This window comes from Mastomys coucha, unplaced genomic scaffold, assembly GCF_008632895.1.
Source record: "Mastomys coucha isolate ucsf_1 unplaced genomic scaffold, UCSF_Mcou_1 pScaffold9, whole genome shotgun sequence".
NCBI lineage: Eukaryota > Metazoa > Chordata > Mammalia > Rodentia > Muridae > Mastomys > Mastomys coucha.
In genome coordinates this window covers 35,371,825-35,388,141 of record NW_022196915.1, presented here as the reverse complement: position 1 = coordinate 35,388,141, position 16,317 = coordinate 35,371,825, and the positions used below count along the sequence as shown (strand labels likewise).

General features: G+C 45.2%; 1 protein-coding gene across 12 annotated transcripts in view; it reads left to right on the top strand.

The window, feature by feature from the left end:
- The first annotated feature begins 5,242 nt into the window (after positions 1-5,242).
- The window catches only part of Otx2 (orthodenticle homeobox 2), a 17,120-nt gene continuing 6,045 nt past the window's right edge, over positions 5,243-16,317 (top strand). For 2 of the 12 annotated variants that reach the window (XM_031361567.1, XM_031361557.1), the window contains exons 1-2: positions 11,714-11,929; positions 12,086-12,161. The gene's annotated coding sequence lies outside the window, so the exon portion shown is untranslated. Of the gene's footprint in view, positions 5,261-5,641; positions 5,844-9,285; positions 10,641-11,713; positions 12,162-12,197; positions 14,009-14,062; positions 14,288-14,310; positions 15,656-15,675; positions 16,248-16,317 lie in introns of those variants that run through there. The other 10 variants (XM_031361568.1, XM_031361561.1, XM_031361560.1 and 7 more) reach the window with 9 other exon arrangements.

The following is a 16,317-nucleotide window of genomic DNA, read 5'->3' as shown; positions in this document are numbered from 1 at the left end:
AGGGAAGAAATTCCTACAATTAGAAAAAATAAATAAAAGATTACATGCAAAGAGTATAGATTTTGGTTGTTGTAGACCGGGATCAAATTACATTCATTTGTTGAAGTGAACCAAATGACTCAAAGATAGAGCTAGCATTTGCCCAGCTACAACACAGCAGACACTAACATGGATTCAGAAAAGGAGACACTTCCTGTGAATGTCCTTGAGATATGGAAGAAGAGATGCCCGTGACTCACCACACACTGACCAGTGCTGCTCTCTTCCCTTCCTTGTCACTAATCAATTTTTCTTAGTGGCTTAAAAGAAAATCTAAAACACATATTCAGTGGCTCCCACAACCAACATATTATTGTGACAATAGTGTTAAACATTTCACTGCTATTTTTCCTTTAAAAACTAATTTAAAGCGGTCATATTGTACGCGATGACTCATGTAGCGTCTGTACCGCCGTTCCTCTAGAATGTCCTGATAGTTACCCCATCACTATGGGCGTAGTAGATGTAGATGCCCTTTTGTCTCCTCTAAATGTCCCAGTCCTTGTGGGATAATTAAATACAACCCACAAGCAACATTAAGTTTTTAGAGGACCTATAGCTTTAAATGCATGGCTTTGATTTGTACTATAACCTCCATTTTTTTTTTTTCCTTTTAAAATTTGGAAGACAAAATGTGACTTTTCCGACTTACTTAATTTAAAAATCACCCTTAAAAACAGGAAAGAAACCACTGTAGGAGGATGCTGGGGTTGCCTTCATCCCAGCATGCCCCACCACTGTTCTCTGGATGGCAATCACAGGATCCAGACATCAAGCTGTGGAAGAGATTCTTCCAAGCGACAGCATCTGGCTCTTTGGCAAACTGAGCAGGCAGTTGCCCTGGTGGCTTTGGAGTTGCCTCTGGGTCTGTCACCGGGTACGGCTGCTGATGGAGGGTCTGGATTCTTGTCTCCATTTTCATTTTACAGTCTTTTTTTTTTTTTTGTATACCTTTTGGGCCTCAGAAGCCTGGTGGTTCTTTCCATCTCTCCTGTTGTACTTTAGTAAGTGTTCCTCTGCACTTCTTACATCCCTTATGGAAGTACAAAAATAGTCAAGCATCCTGGCATCAGTACACAGAGCGGCTACTTAATAACCCACCCGTAATGAGAGTCACAAATTAATGTTTGAATCTCAGTCCTGAGTACTCTAAGGCTGTGTCTTTACCATCCTTACTTCCAGTAGATGCCTTTGCCAGTTAAATTTGATAAACTGGTATTTATAATATGAAGACACACCTAAATCAAGAAAATGTTTCTTTTGCTTTCTGATGATTGTGCACCCTAAGCTGTTAAGGTGGTGTTAGACCACAGGGGCTTAGTTTAAGGGATCCATGTGCAGCCACAAGTGTAACTCTTGGAAAAGAACATGAACCCATTCTAGAACCAAACCCTCTTGGCTGTGAAGGAAACTTAAAGCCAAAATTAGAACGTAAAGAATGAGGGTTCTGTTGTTAGTTTTTCTTTATTTGTTTGTTTTTGTTTTTTTGTTGCTGTTTTCAATGCTTCAAGGACAAACAACTCCACCCCTCAGCCTTCTGAATAATTTGCAGTCCACAGTCTATTCTTGGGTGCTGTAACCCAAAAACAATGCAGCTACCACTGAGGACATAGTTCAAGAGCTCAAGGGGGTGCAGGACTAGAGGCCAGCTTGATTGCTCTAGAAAGGAAAGTATTTAATCCCCAGCCCCCAGATTTCACCAGGAAAAAAAAAGGCGTTATAATATTGGCCACTTCTACAGAGACTTTACTTAAATCTGCCACGTGATCACCATATTCAATAGCTCCAACCTGTGGAACAATAATCACCCTCATATCTGTTTTATAGACAAGAGGCAAAGAAAACACAAAGGGGAAGGATCTTGATAAGAAAAACTGTGTCTGAATATGAGTTGGTTGTTACATAGGAAATTCTAAATTTAAAAGGAACTAAAACTTATCAGTTTCCAAAATTGCCAAGTAGTTGAAGCTAAAATGGCCCCAAACAAGTAAATATGTAATGACCATTCCTAACTGAGATAGGGAATTTTAGAAAATCACAGTTCTTAGTATTTTGAATAATTTTTTTCCATTCTTTTTAGAAATAAGACTATAATGGTGGGACAGACATATATCAGATCCATAATGGCCTAAAAGAACACGTAGTTAAATCTAAGATTTGTTTTTAGTACTAACCAAACCAAACCAACCAACCAACCAATCAAACAACCAAACAAAAACAAAAGATCTAACAACAACAGAAACCTTTTGCTCAGGAGCACATAGTCTCTCTGAACACATACATATTCAGTTGCCCCTGACTTCAGTTCTTAAAGCACATCAAATTTGCAGAGTAAAGTCAGGTACTTTCCTGAGTTCCTGTTATCAACCTCCACAGCTTTCCCTGGGAACCCTGCTGGGAGAGAACAGTATGGGCCCTTATAACCTTACACAACATGCAAGCCTCATTATTTCAGCTAGAAGAAAAGAGATAATATAAAATTCTAGACCGAATATGTATTATGGCAACTGCTTTTTTTTTGCAACAAGAAAACAAAACAAAACAAAACAAAAGAACAGTTTCCCTGACCTGAGCCTGATAATGTCTGCAGACTTTATTAATTCTTGAAATAGGGGTTAGTGCTAGCAAGCACGGGGCTCTAGGTTCAGTTCCCAGCAGTGGAAAAAAAAAAAACCATGTGATTCTTGACAGTTATCTAATACACAAGCTCCCAGTTATGCTTGTTGAATAAATAGATAAATGTGAATCCATGTTGTAACCCACTTTAAAATATGCATGTGTGTGTGTGTGTGTGTGTGTGTGCAGGCATGCGCTCTGGGGACTTTTTGGATTGATAATCATGATCTTTAGATACATCAGAGACTTCAGTGGAAATTGTTACATATGAAAACTAAATATATCCAGTCTACCAAGTGTGAATAAATTTGCTATTGAACCAAGTACTCAATCCCATTTAAAGACTTTATGGAGGGTTGGCAAGGCAGCTCAGAGGATGAAGATGCCTGCTGCCAAGCCTGACAACCCAAGTTTGATCCTCACGACCCACATGACAGAAGCAGAGAACCAACTTCCATAAAGGGGTTCCCTGACCTACATACATGGCACACATGTGCCTATACAAACACACCACACACCACACAAACACACACAATTTTGTAAAAATAATAATAATTATAGTGAAGATGTTGTGGGATCATATATAATGCTTGTATATGATCCCAGTACTAGGCAGGCTAAGGAGACTAGTTGTGAATTCAAGGCCAACCTGGGACATATAGAAAAACTCTATCTCACAAAACCAAGAAATAAGAAGAAAGGAATACAGAAAAAGAAGGGACTGCATAGCCTGACGTTAAGTGTTTGGGACATCGTTTGGAGTCTACCATTGACCAAACTTATATCCACACAGTGCCAGCTACCAAAACATTTAAACATACTTCTTAACTCTTGAGCATAATGGGGTGGATGGTTTGATTAATGATAGAAAAAAGTCATGTCCACAGACTGTCTCTTGGCCAGGGACAGTTACACTCAGGCCTTGGCTACTCCCATTTTGTTGTTAAAGCGCAGGTGTAACTGAGGCTCAACCCTCCATCCACACTCAGCATCCCCAGACCAGCCTCTTTCTTCTGCACTCCTCTGGCCTGTTTTGTGCATCAACACACAGGAGAGCAGACTCAAAAGGAAGCTGCTTTTCTAAGAATCATCCAAAATATATCATTGACACTTCATGTTCATGTTCGGGAGCTGAGAACTGGAAGCAATTATATCTTTCACTTTTTTGCTTGTTCATTAGTTGAATAAGCGGCCAGGAAACTGCCATTTAAGCTACGAGTTGCTGTCTGTTGCTGAACTAGCTTAAATGGCATATAAGAAATTATTTAGGGATGTCATGATTGAGTAGCTATCCAAAGTCAGACACATATTAATAAAGACTCCTTGAAGCATCCATAGGTTAAATGCCAAGAGATAGATCCACAAATATAAGAGACTGTAAATAACTCTCAGGGTTGAAGCTGTCCCCCAAAAGACAACCATTGCTTGCTAATCTAGGACACCTAGCTCCCTCTTAGTACCCAGCTGACTCACATGGCCTCCTCCAAAGCAGACTCTCAGGCTTGGTTGACAAGTAGTTAAGGGCAGTAACTTGAACCACGTGGAAAAGGACTTTGAAAGGATGCGGGGAAAGCTTTGGATACATTATATAGGGAGGGCTGTTCCGTGGACAGATGTGGGGAAGGTGGCGAAAGGTTCCTATGTAGCTGATAACAGGCTTTCAGTCAAATCTGGTGACAGGGTTGAATCCCAGTTGCCTCGCCTGAAGAGGTAGTTCAGTGGCTTGGGGCTTGTGTGGAGAGGGGGTGGGTGGGGGTGGGGGTGAGGGACAGGACTAAACACACACCAGATTCTCAGAAGCTTTGAGAAGATCCCCAACCCATGGCTAAAATGAAGTCTGTGACGAGGTGCATAGCCAGAAACCAGAGGGAAAATGGGACTCGGTGGACAGGGACACAGAACAGCATGTATTTAATAGTAGAATTCCTGTGCCGTTTCCATTCAAGGAAAGAGGATGTATCCAGTTGGACCTTGGAGAACGGTCCCTGCCTTCTCCATGAGGCTGGATGTGTACCAGTGCCTCAGGGTGGTTTCAGAAGGCTGTCTGAATCCCACCTTTCCCATCCCAGGCATAAACCTCCCCCCTTCATTGAAAGTGGCTGCTGGAAGCCAGAAGCCTCGGACTGCCGCTGGAGATTCAGGCTATCCAGCAGATTCTTGGTTAGGACAGTGCTAACTCCTGGCTGCCCCTTTGGTCTCAAGCTGCTCCCTGGTCTCCATTGGGACAATGGCGGAAGTTGGGAGTGGGGGGTGGGGGTGCTTCACAGATGGACTCTCTCCCTTTCTCAACTGCCTAAGCCTGTACTGGGAGGAGGCTGGACTGGAAAAGGAACTGGGGGCTGGGCTGGGCTAGTTTCTGTAGGTCGCCAGACAGGAAGGGTCTCCAGAGAACGCAAATTCAGAGCCTGCCTGGTCCCCACCCTGTACCCGGTCCAAAGGCCCGGGGACTGGAAGGACAGTTCGACTCCTCGAGTCCCCTATTCTGGAATGCTGGTGTCTGCGGGCCCAGGCCCCACACTTAAAGTGGTGGTTGCTCCACGCCAAACTCTCTATTCAGGGTTGCCTTCCAGCGTTGGCTCGGGAAGGACCGTCGACCCGGCTCCGGGTGAGAGTTCTCAGTAGGCTTCCCTTCCTCCACCAAGGGAACGCTCAGGGAGGGTCGCCGTGCTAGGGTCTAGGACAGGTCGCGACCCTGTCCCTCCGGGGAAACCCTCGCGCAACCGCGATCGTACAAGCAGACACGGAGAGCCAGGAGCGCCCACACGCATACGCGTGCTTTGATCCCCACGCCGGGGAGCCAAGCTTGCTGCTTTGGCCGGGTGTTCTAGTGCCCTTCACACCATTCTTGCCCAACACGATCTCGGGTGGACAAGAGTTCCCTCGTAACTTCTCCACTCAGAGGCAACCCAGCCTACTTGGTTAAACTTCTCGAAGTGTATCAGGTGGTTCTGCCCACCCCCTACCCTCCCAAATCATGCAGCTCACAGGGGCCGGGACCGCCCTTAACCAGCTCTGCGCGCGGGCGCGAGGTTTGCGCCACGCTCGGGCACCCGAGTGTCTCTGTACCGTCAGCGCTGCCCCAGACCCTGAGACACGCGGTCAGGGGCTCCCGCCGCCGCGCCACACAGGCTGGAAAATCCCCGCCAGACCGAAGCCGAGCCAGGGCCGTGCACCTTAAGAAACCCCAAGTAAGGGATGGGTGAAGTGGGGAAGGAGGGAGCCAGGGGAGTTTGTACAGAGTGCCTCAGGTAGGAGCCCTGCTCCCGGACTCTGATGCGACTGCATTAGAGTTAATGGCAGCCGCCTGCTTCTCATTATTAATTGTCTTTGTGTTTGGATAAAGTATGTAATCTTCTTCCCAACCACACCATTAAAATAAGGTTGCCTTTTCAATTAAGAACTGTCGTGAGCACAGCAGTCAATTTTGCTAATGAAGACGCATTATATTTTCCCCTTAAAAAAAAAAAAGAATGAAAAAAAAGAAGAATCCCAGTTTTTCATTAGACGCGATTATGGATAAAATACTCGAAGGTTTCCCTAAAATTGGTGCGAACATGTAGTGCATTAAACGGCAGGCTTTTAAATAAATTGAAATCTCTACAGATAAAAGGAAAACATGGCTAGCAAACATGTCCAAGCCCACTGCTTTCAAACTTGTAAAAGCAAATACGGTGAGTTTATTTGCTTCGTTTTGTAGATGCACTTAAAGCAGATAAAACAAAGCAAGTACAGCGACTATTTGAAAATACCTCTGTAAACTTATTAGTTTACCGATGAGTTCTCAAACTGAAGCTGAGAGTGCTGAAACGCACTCTGCACATTAGGTCTCACTTGGACAACTCAGCTCTAGCACTCACGAGCAACGTGCATGCACTGTGTCCTACAACTTGTTTTTGCTTCCTACCCTTCTTCCATCTTTCCGTCCTTGACCCCCTCCCTTAAAGGCAAATTGAAAGCCAATAACCATGGTGGGACTGATTAAAAGTCTACACTTTGCAACAAGCAAATTCTCCACTGTTCTACAACATTAAAAGTGACAAAGTTGTAAACTGGAAGTTTTAACATGAACTGGACATTCATCTTTATGGATGTGAAGGTGCAAAAGTTTGGATCCATGGAAAATGAAAAGTGGATGTCAGTCATTTACTAATCTCCAAGTTGGGGAATATGCAATGAAAGGGATCTATCAAGAGCTATGTGTTCTTAGTTGATTTTTAAAATTAGGATATTTATTTTTTTGCTTTGTGGAATAGTGTTTCAAATAAGTCTTCCCTCATTCAATATGAAAACTCTGATAGGAGCCACATTGAGAATAGCATTTGAGGGGGAAAAATATGCCAAATTCTTCGAAGTAGAAGGACGACCTTCTGACAGCAGCAGGGTTTTCCTTTGTAAGACAGCATCAGTGGTTTCTTGCACACATGATCTTTTCCAGGTTTGGGGTGTTATGCCTTTTAAATATTGAACTTTTTTTTTTTAATCAACTAGCTCCTTAAAATGATCTGCAAAGAGTGGGAAATTAGATTTTCGATTAAAACCTTATCCCATCTCGAAGGATTACTTTATATTGATTCTTAAATATGGCTACAATTGATGGACTCTAATTAAAAATCCAAAGGAAAAGTCTGCCATGCCTGTATAAAAGAAGCTTTTCATATGCGGGAAATAAAGCTTTGTAAAAGGTTACAAATAAAAGATTAGAGTTTTATCCAAACTAGTTTAAAGCTTCACTGTGGTTCTCTTTTCTTCTTCTTTTTTTTCCTTTTCCTTTCTTACAAAACCGTTCCTGGGTCTTTTTTTCCCCCTGGTTTAAATGAAGTTTGCAAACAGGCAAGATATTGGAGTGTAATGGTTGTTTTACATCAGCTCTATAGCGCAAGGCTGCTGCCTGCAGTAGAATTGATTTCAAGGAAACTTTAAGACCAGCAGAATATTATGTAAACTGACTGATATCAATCTATGCTCTCTCTCTCTCTCTCTCTTTCTCTCTCTCTCTCTCTCTCTCTCTCTCTCTCTCACACACACACACACACACACACACACACACCACACCACACCACACACACACCACACACACACACACACACACACAATCTCCCACACTCACACAAGTCTTTATTCTCCCTCACCCTAACCCTGCCCTGCACATACCCTACCCTCGGTCCTCACACTCCCTGGGACAGGGACAGTTGAAGAGCCCCCAAGCTCACACTTAGCTCGTAAATGTCTTACAGCCCACATCTCCCACTTGTCGCACAGTATTAATCCAGTTCATTCCAGAACAACATCCTTTTTTCCTCTTTTTTTTTTTTTTCCAATTTGGAATTTGCTTCCTGCTCTTTTTTATCAAGACAGCACAATCCTATCTTTGAAGTGATTTCTTTTTCCTTCACCCTCTTTTCTGAAGCAACTAAAATGCAGGGACGGAGTGACCCACGTTTGATTCATAAGTGGTCTGCTGCTTTGTGCCCCCCACCCAGCCCACACCGCCTCAAATCCTGTTAAGAAATGATCAGAATTAAACTTGGCAAGTTTCAAAATAAAGTCATTTCTAAAAAAAATCTAGTGAAGAATTACTTCTTTTTAATAGGTGGTGATTCTCATGCAAAATGTGATCACCCCCTTCCCCCACACTGTCCACTGAATTGCTGAAAAGATTTGAAATTAATCTTCATATTTCGGAAGTTAGTGTCCAGGGAGTCTGACTACCCCCCCCCCCCCCCCCCCCCCACCTCCACTGTGCTCTTGTGGGATCTGGGTTTTCTTCATAATTAGCCTGGAAGACTCCAGAGCTGCTTCTCCCCTCCCCCCACCCACTCCCATAGTTAATAAACTTAGAGGAAACTTTGGAATATTTTAAACTAGCTTGGCATTTTGAATGGAGAGAAATCAGTCCAGTTAGTGTTAGACATAAATCCAGATTTCAAACCATGAATATCAGCCATAATCTAGGAACCACATCCAAGCCTTGACAAATAACTTGATGCCCTGTACGTTACTCCTTTTCACTTAGCTTCTGAATCTTTATATCTCGTCAGCCTAGCGAAGTAATTGTACACACGGCCACTAAAATCCATCCGCGAGTTAATGAGAAGTGTTGAAAACCACAACCACACTACCTTAAGTCAGCTTCATAGGAAATGGTTTTGTTTTTTAAATAGGAGAAAAGTTAAACTCTGGATAAAGGAAATACAGTGAATGACTAGGAAGTATATTGGAGGCTCAAGAACTTACTGAAAATCAAGAGATGTTTCCATCCAAGGAGTCTTTTTCCCCCATCAAGAGTCTAAGGTTTTCTGTGGAGCAGCCCACCCTCTCCACCCCCCTCCCCCAGAGCCAGTGGCTTTTGTCCTGACCTAGAATAGGGTTTGTGGAAACCGTACCTGAGCCGGGCTGTCTGCAATTTCCAAATTGACAAGAAGAGACTGGAAGATAAAAAGCATGTTCTTACAGGTGAAGAGCAATTTTGCAACTTTTCCAGGCGACACAGGAGAAAGCTTGCCTGCTACCAACTGCAGGAGAGTCTGGGTAGAATTCCTCTAGAAAGAAAAAAAGACAAGTCTGTTTTCCCTTCCCTCCCTTGTCTACATCTCTGGCTCTGGCTCTCCTTCTCCTCCGTCTCTCTCTCTCTCTTTCAGATCCAATCTTTTGAGAGCTGCAGCACACTGCTAAGCTAAAGGGAAATTCTCTTTGATAAAGCAGTGTTTCCAGCCTCTGGGTTTTAAAACCTAAATCTATATTCAAATCTGGCTGAAGGTGTGTTCTGGGATTTATGAAAAGCCTCTTAAAGGGGTAAATTTACCAAACCGTGACAAAATCATCACGATCTTACTTTAGACATCTGAAGTGGATGAGAATTTTAAAGAGACCCTTGTTTATTTAACACTGTCCATTTCCAACTGGTGGTTTATTGGCCCCGTATTTCTGCGAAGTTATTAGACTAGAGGGCAAAGGAGAAGCTGGGGCTGTGTGCTGCCAGCCGCTGAAGGGGAAGCCCTCCCACGCTGCATCTAACAGAAATCCTCCACTGTCTATAGCACTCGGGAATTTTCTGGGAGGTTTGGCTCTGGGTCGTTTCAGGACGGCATCCCAAACCTTTACCTGGGCCTTGAGAGGTTGCTAATGTCTCTGGACCCTACTGCAGATGGATCGCTTTCTCTCCGGATTTTTTTTTTTTTTCACTTACTTCGAGTGACTCACAAGCCCTCGCTCTACTTCGTTACCGCATCCCACCTCCACTGCCCCCAAGGCCTTGCTCCACAACACCCACAATGGTCATTTTTTTTCCTTCTTTTTCGCTCTTTGATGCTTTCAACGTCATTATGATCAAACCGGGGAGAACTCTTTTCTCGGAATGGGAAATAAACTCTTTTTAAAGAGATTCATGTGGATTTGCCCTTCCATCATCATACAAAGCAGGATGGCTCGGACCAAGAGAGCCAGGACCTGCTTCCCACAGCCCGGGCCACGCGGGACAACTGCCTGGGACATTTGTTTACCTCTTCTAAATGAAAGGCCTTGGGGGACAGTCGCCAGGTGTTTCTGCACAGTGGGGGCGGGGTAACAAGGAAAGGTCCGTACTCACCCTCCCCCCTAGCCTAGGCCCCACAAAGTCGTGGCTCCAGGGAACGCGACAGCCAGGAGTTTTCTTCGGACAGAAGCAGCTATGGAGGAGCCAGGAAGAACCCGGAGGCGCTCCAGGGTTCGTGGAGCCTCCAGGACCCAAGGTTCTTAGGACACACCTGCAAGTCTGCTGCGGCCGGAGCCGAGCCCAGCCGGGCTGCCGAGAACTTGCAGCTTCGTGCGCACTCCCGTAATTCGCTAATTGCTGTAAATCCCAAGGACGGCCACATTTGATTACACATACAGTATAAGAACCGACAACAAAGCAACGAATTAATTACCAACTTCATTAACATAGGTCTCCAAATTAAAGGCAACGAGCTGTTTCTTTGGGCCCACTAGCAGTGGTGGCGGTGACTGAGGTAGTGAGGGGGGGTGGGTTTTTTCGTTTTGTATTGTTTTTCCTTCTGCATTGGGAGTTGTGAGGGGAAAGCTGTCCTCTCCCCCCACCCTATCCTCCATTTACACACTCAGCAGTAGCGTTTGACCCCTCAAACCCCCCCTCCCCCCAATATTCTGTCCAATGTATTTCTGCTCTTCTAGAAAACTCTAATCCTTGTGAAAACAGCCTGGATCTGAAGAAGTTGAGTTGGTTGATCCCGATGCATCCCAGCTCCCGAGTTTCGGCCTCTGGCTAGAGCGACTCCATCCTTGGTAACTCCCAGGCCCTGGAGCACCGGGAGTTTGTTCTTAGAAACTGTTTCTACTTGGGGGCTTTTTGTCACCCCACATTCACGCCCGAGAGATTTGAGGTATCCCCCTCCCTTGGCCCGAAATCTGCCCTGAGGGTAGACTTGGGAGTGTTTTCTTCTGCATCTTGCTCTGGGCTTATCAAATTGAAAAATCGTGCCGGGGAAACCCAGAACTCCTAGACCAGGGGTTATTCATAAAGGATTGAAGAACAGTGAGGACGCTCCGGTTTTCAGACAGTTCATAGCCGTATGAACCTATCTCTGTCTACACTGCATGTTCACAGCTCAGTCCCGGCCTCGTCCGCCTTCACCCATTTTTTCCCTCACCGCCGTCTGGTGCTCTTTAAGAGGACATAGCCCTGTTTTTAAGCCTGAGCCTGGGTTTGAGTTCTGCCTCTGACCCACACATTCTTTGCTAGTGTTGGAATCGAAAACCGGGTACTACCCCCCCTCCTTCCCCTAGCTTTGACTTAAAGATTTTCCTGTTTTACGTTGTTTGGTGTCCTTTCTCTAAAATAAAAACAAAAAAGAAAAGGAGGATAAGAAAAGGGTAGGAAGGAAGAATAAAAGACTGAAGAGGGAGGCCTTCCTGTCCGTCATTTTAATTATACAATTAGTTCACATGCTCGGGCCCATAATGTATATTTTAAGCGCAGCCCAGTGTTTTAAAGAACGTTCTGGTAGTGTCGGAGGCCTGGATTTGTTGCCTGCTCTTCCCCCCGTGCAGCAGCGGCCTGTTTTCCTCCCCCTGTTGTGTGTTTTTATTATTTTCCCTCTGGCTTAGATGTGTCAATCATTCTCTCCCTGCCATTGGTTGGAGAGTTTGCGTCAAAAAGTTGCCAGAGAGGCGCTTTCTCAGCAAATCTCCCTGAGAGCGGAGCCTTCCTCAGCTCCAACTCAGCCTCCACTGTTATTAAAAATAAAAATCGCTAGAGGAGCTCAGTCGCCAGATCTACTTTGTATGTATCGTAGACGGACACACGCCTGTTTACAACTCTGGCCACTTCATTTTATGTTTTCTTTTTTAAAAAAAATTTTTTTTGGTTATGTTTGACTTTTTATGGAAAGGTGAAGACTACAAGGTTTTTTAACTGAATGCTCTTGATTTCTTTTAGGATAGCTGGCTATTTGGAATTTTGAAGGATAATTTGTTTTTTTTTTTTCTTTTCTAACATCCAATGCGGCTGTAAGGTAAGTGTCCGTCTGTCTTATCTATAGAGATCTTTGTGTTCCCCTAGTCCGCAGTGACCTCCGCACCTCCAGTGTGCACCTCTGAGGACGTGGAACTTCCTCCGGGGGGCGGGTGATGTATTTTATTTTTCTAATGAGAATTTTGAGGCGAAATAATGACCATTAGGAAAATTTGACGATCTGTAGAAGAGGGCGGGAGTGGGAGGGAGCGAGAGCGCGTGCTCCTGGGGGTCGCTGCTACTGAAGAACGTCGTAGAAATCCTAGGAGTCTAATCTGGGAGTTGGGGAGGGGTTTTGTTCTTATGCCCACGCTATTCATAGCTTCTCCTCGCGAGCTTTACATTTTGGCCCCTAGGTTTAGCTGGAGTCCTTAGGCTTGGTTCCAAGGGCGTTTTATAAAAGTCCATGACAAAATGATGCTTGTGTAATGTACCTAGGTTGGTAAATTAAAACAATGATAATAAGGTGGGCGCTTCCGAAGGCCGGAGCGCCCGAAGGCCGGCTCTTCCATCATCGGCGGGGGCCGTGGGTTGCCTCTAAGAGTCCTCAGTTTGCAACGGGAGGCGAAACACGAGCGGATAACCGAGGAGGCGACAGCGCTGGCGCCGCCTGAGCTCCTAACTCCTCTCTCCCCAAGTCTAGTGCCGCTCGGCTCTCCGCCTCTTCTCAAAGCCTCTAGGGTTCTTCAATCTTTTACAGCTCCACTCCTTTTCATCCCTAGAAGTGCAGCTCCCGCATCCCGGGCACTGCACACTGAGGTCGGGCGACTCTGCCTAGTGTGGGTCCAGGGCATGAGCGCCACAGTCTCCGCGCGCAATTGGGGAGGCCAGAAATGAGGGTGAGAGCCTGGATGCCCCCGGGTCAGAGACCCAGGAATCCCTCCCAAGGAAGGACTTCGGGCCCTCCGTTGTTCTGTATCTGGCCCCCTGAGCACTTCTGTACTGCCTTTTCTGGCTTGGGGACAATGAAGTGTCGTGGGTCAAGGCCGGCCTCATACAGAGGGGCTCACCGAGGCCCAGCCCCTGCTCTCGGCCTGCCCCCAAAACGAACTATTAGAAGGTCCCAGCTGACACCCGGCCTGGGCGATGGGTCGCGCGGCAAACTCCGAAGAAGTGGCGGTGTTCATTCGTTCAAGGGACTATTGAGAGCCAGTGTTCGATTTCACTGGAAAAATCTAAAAACCTTAGAGCCCTGAACCGATTTCGTCTTTTGGAGAGAGAAGGGTGTGTGGAGAGAAAAAGAAGGCCCAGTCGTGTGGACCACTTGGGGAGGGAACCCGGAGAGGAGTTGCTCTTCCTTTGAAACTGTGTCCTCCATCCCAGAGCTTTGGGGGTCAGGATTTAGCCTGTTCACCTCGGGACTTTTTCCGGTCGCCGAAAGTTATTAGCACTAGAGTGGAGTTGAGGGCAAACTCCTCCCCCAGAGTAAGGTAGACACCCAGGCCTCTCCTTCCAGACCTAACACCCGGGCTTCTCCGAACTATAATTAATAGTCAAGAGCAAGTTTTTGGCACATTTCTTTCTCCCTCCCTCGCGGGTGGTGGAGATGTTGGTTCCCCGAGGCCAGAAACTTTCACTCGAATTGGCGGGGCAGAGGCCGGCGCCGGCTGTTTTCCAAATGCCCGCGTACTTCTTTCTTCTTCCCCTCCGGCTCTCGGTCCTCTTCCGTGCCTCAGGCCAAGTCGCCAGTCCGCGAAGTTTTGTTTCCTTTCTATCATGCAGAAAATTAATCAGCCAGGACGAGAAGCAGAGCCGAGCACGACGGCCTGTAATTAAGGGACGTGTGCCCCTCGGATTATCTCGTTAGTTTATCAAGAAAACATTTATTATAATTAATTCTCGGACGAGGTAATTATTATTGAGCGAGGACACAGCAACTGGTAGATGGGCTTCTTGGGAAAAAAAAAAACACCAAGGGGGGGGTAGGTTTGGAGGGGGAAGCGACAGATTGCACGAATTGACCGTTAGATATAAGGCTGTGCAGGCAGGCGCAGGCAGTGGAGAGGGACCTTGGGCATCAGGGCTGCTGATCTGCTGGGCTGCAAGGCAGGGACACCGGACCCAGTCGCTTGCGCCTGGAAGAGAGGGCACTCGGGGACTCGCCACGCTACCGCTGTTTGTTCCTAGGTATGTGCTCTCGGAAGCCATCTCGCCGCGAGAGCAGTCACATTAACCCTTAAGTCTTAGAAAGGGAATCCCCACCCCCACCCCCCTTTGCACTATGCGTGGAGAGGAAGCCCGAATGGAATCTGTAGCAGGCGGTGAAAGTTAGGTGGAAGGGCTCGCAGCGGTCTTAATTATCTAGCCGTGTTTATTATCTAAGCTCGCGATGGAGAAGTAACCGTGGTTTGGGTTTGGGTTTTCCTCTCCCCCTCCCCCCAGGAAGAAAAGTGAAAATAGTTTTCCCTGACATTTTGAGCCGTTTTGGCTCTCCAAGAACGACCTCACCCCAGCTCTGTTGCTGCTTTTTATCGTGGAACATGCTGCTTTTATCGAATGATGTGTTTAGGCGTTCTAATTGGGTGAGAGCTAGATTAGTAAATAAATACACTTCCATCTTAATATCATATATAACAGTTCAGAACTGTCCAAGGGAATAAGAGTGTATTTTCAAAGAATTTCTCTTTTAGAGGGTATTTAAATAAGGAACGACTGTGTTTTTAAAGAAAACTTTCACAATCCCAAATAGCTAGATCTTGGAAGGAGGAACACAGAATATAAAGTGTTCTTCGCAAAAGTAACTAGTTTTATTGAATAATCCAGTTCTCTAAGGAGGACATTTCTAAAATCACATTTTAGGGCGAGGCAATAAGACTTGTGTTCTGAATTTAAATCAGGAGGAAATCACCCTCATCGAGTTCTGTTTGTCAAGCTTTTGCCTTTGTTTCTTAAGCGAGGTAAATATGAGAACCTAAAGTCTTAATTTTTCATTAATGAGCTTTCACTATGAAGGTGACAGAGACCTGAGTCTTGTATCCGCCATTTTGAGGAAGTTTCCCGGAGTGTCAAAGTTTCAAAGCAGAGATCTTTAAGTGCCTTATTTTTGGAATATAAAAGCCAGCCTTGCACATTGCCTGCCTGTGTGACCATCGATCTGGGGGGAGGGGAACTCAGCAAAGCACCACAGACAACTTTTCTTTTTCTCCCCCCACCCAGCTCTTTTTCTCTAAAACTGTAGGGAATTTGAAAGGCAGAGAGAAATAGTATTAGTTCCATAGCTTTAGATGTTTATCAACTTCAAACCTAAAAATGTGGGAAAGGCAGCTCCCATTGCAGCCCCTGAGAATCCAAAATGCAGGAAAACATGCCTCCCGCAGGATCTGCAGCCTCCTTACATCAAAAACGTGGAAGTGGCTTGCTGTAGGAATGCACCCCTCCGGACTTGCAAAATGTGGGGGTAGCAGTTTATCTGACTTTACTTCAGTTAGGATTCTAACTTCAGCATTTCTGGCAAGCCCAGTGCTAGCCTTGAAGAGTTTTTTTTTCCCTCCCTCGGTATGTTTAAATTAAATATTTGATGGGTGTCGCTTAAAAGTTAAATACTTGTTTGTTTAGCTATAGTTCTTTAGACACATATAATCAAGATCCTCCAAAACCCTAATAAATCTGTTACTTACTTCAAAATCTAATTATCCAGACTACTAATTAGGTGAAAATGATTACTGGAAATGACTTCAAATGTGGGATAATAGTGATTGGGCAGTTTTCACAAGTTTGTTGTTCGGCAAGTTGGTATTTTAAATGTTGAATGCGTTTACATTTTAGGTTCACAGCAGTTGAAAGTGGTAATAATAATTTTAAAAAACCAACAAGAAACAGCTAAGATAATTAAAACCTCTGCCAGGGAGAGGCAACAGTCTGGGAAGAGGTAGATTTCGTGAATTGTTTCTTTGTTTCTCACCAATGGGCTTTGTTATCAGCATTATTTATTTAGCCAAAGAGTTCTTTGTCTCTGCAAATGGCCCCAATCAAGTTTTGTTTGAGACAATTAGCTAGTGCCAGCCAATGAGTCCTATGCAAATGTTGGGATAGGAATGTAGAACGTGCATTTGGAGGCGTGGGGTTTTGTTCTTGGGGAAGGCAGATTGTAATTGCTTTCCTCGGGGTCGCTTTTCTTTCTTTCTTTCTTTCTTTCTTTTCTTTTCTTTTCTTTTTTT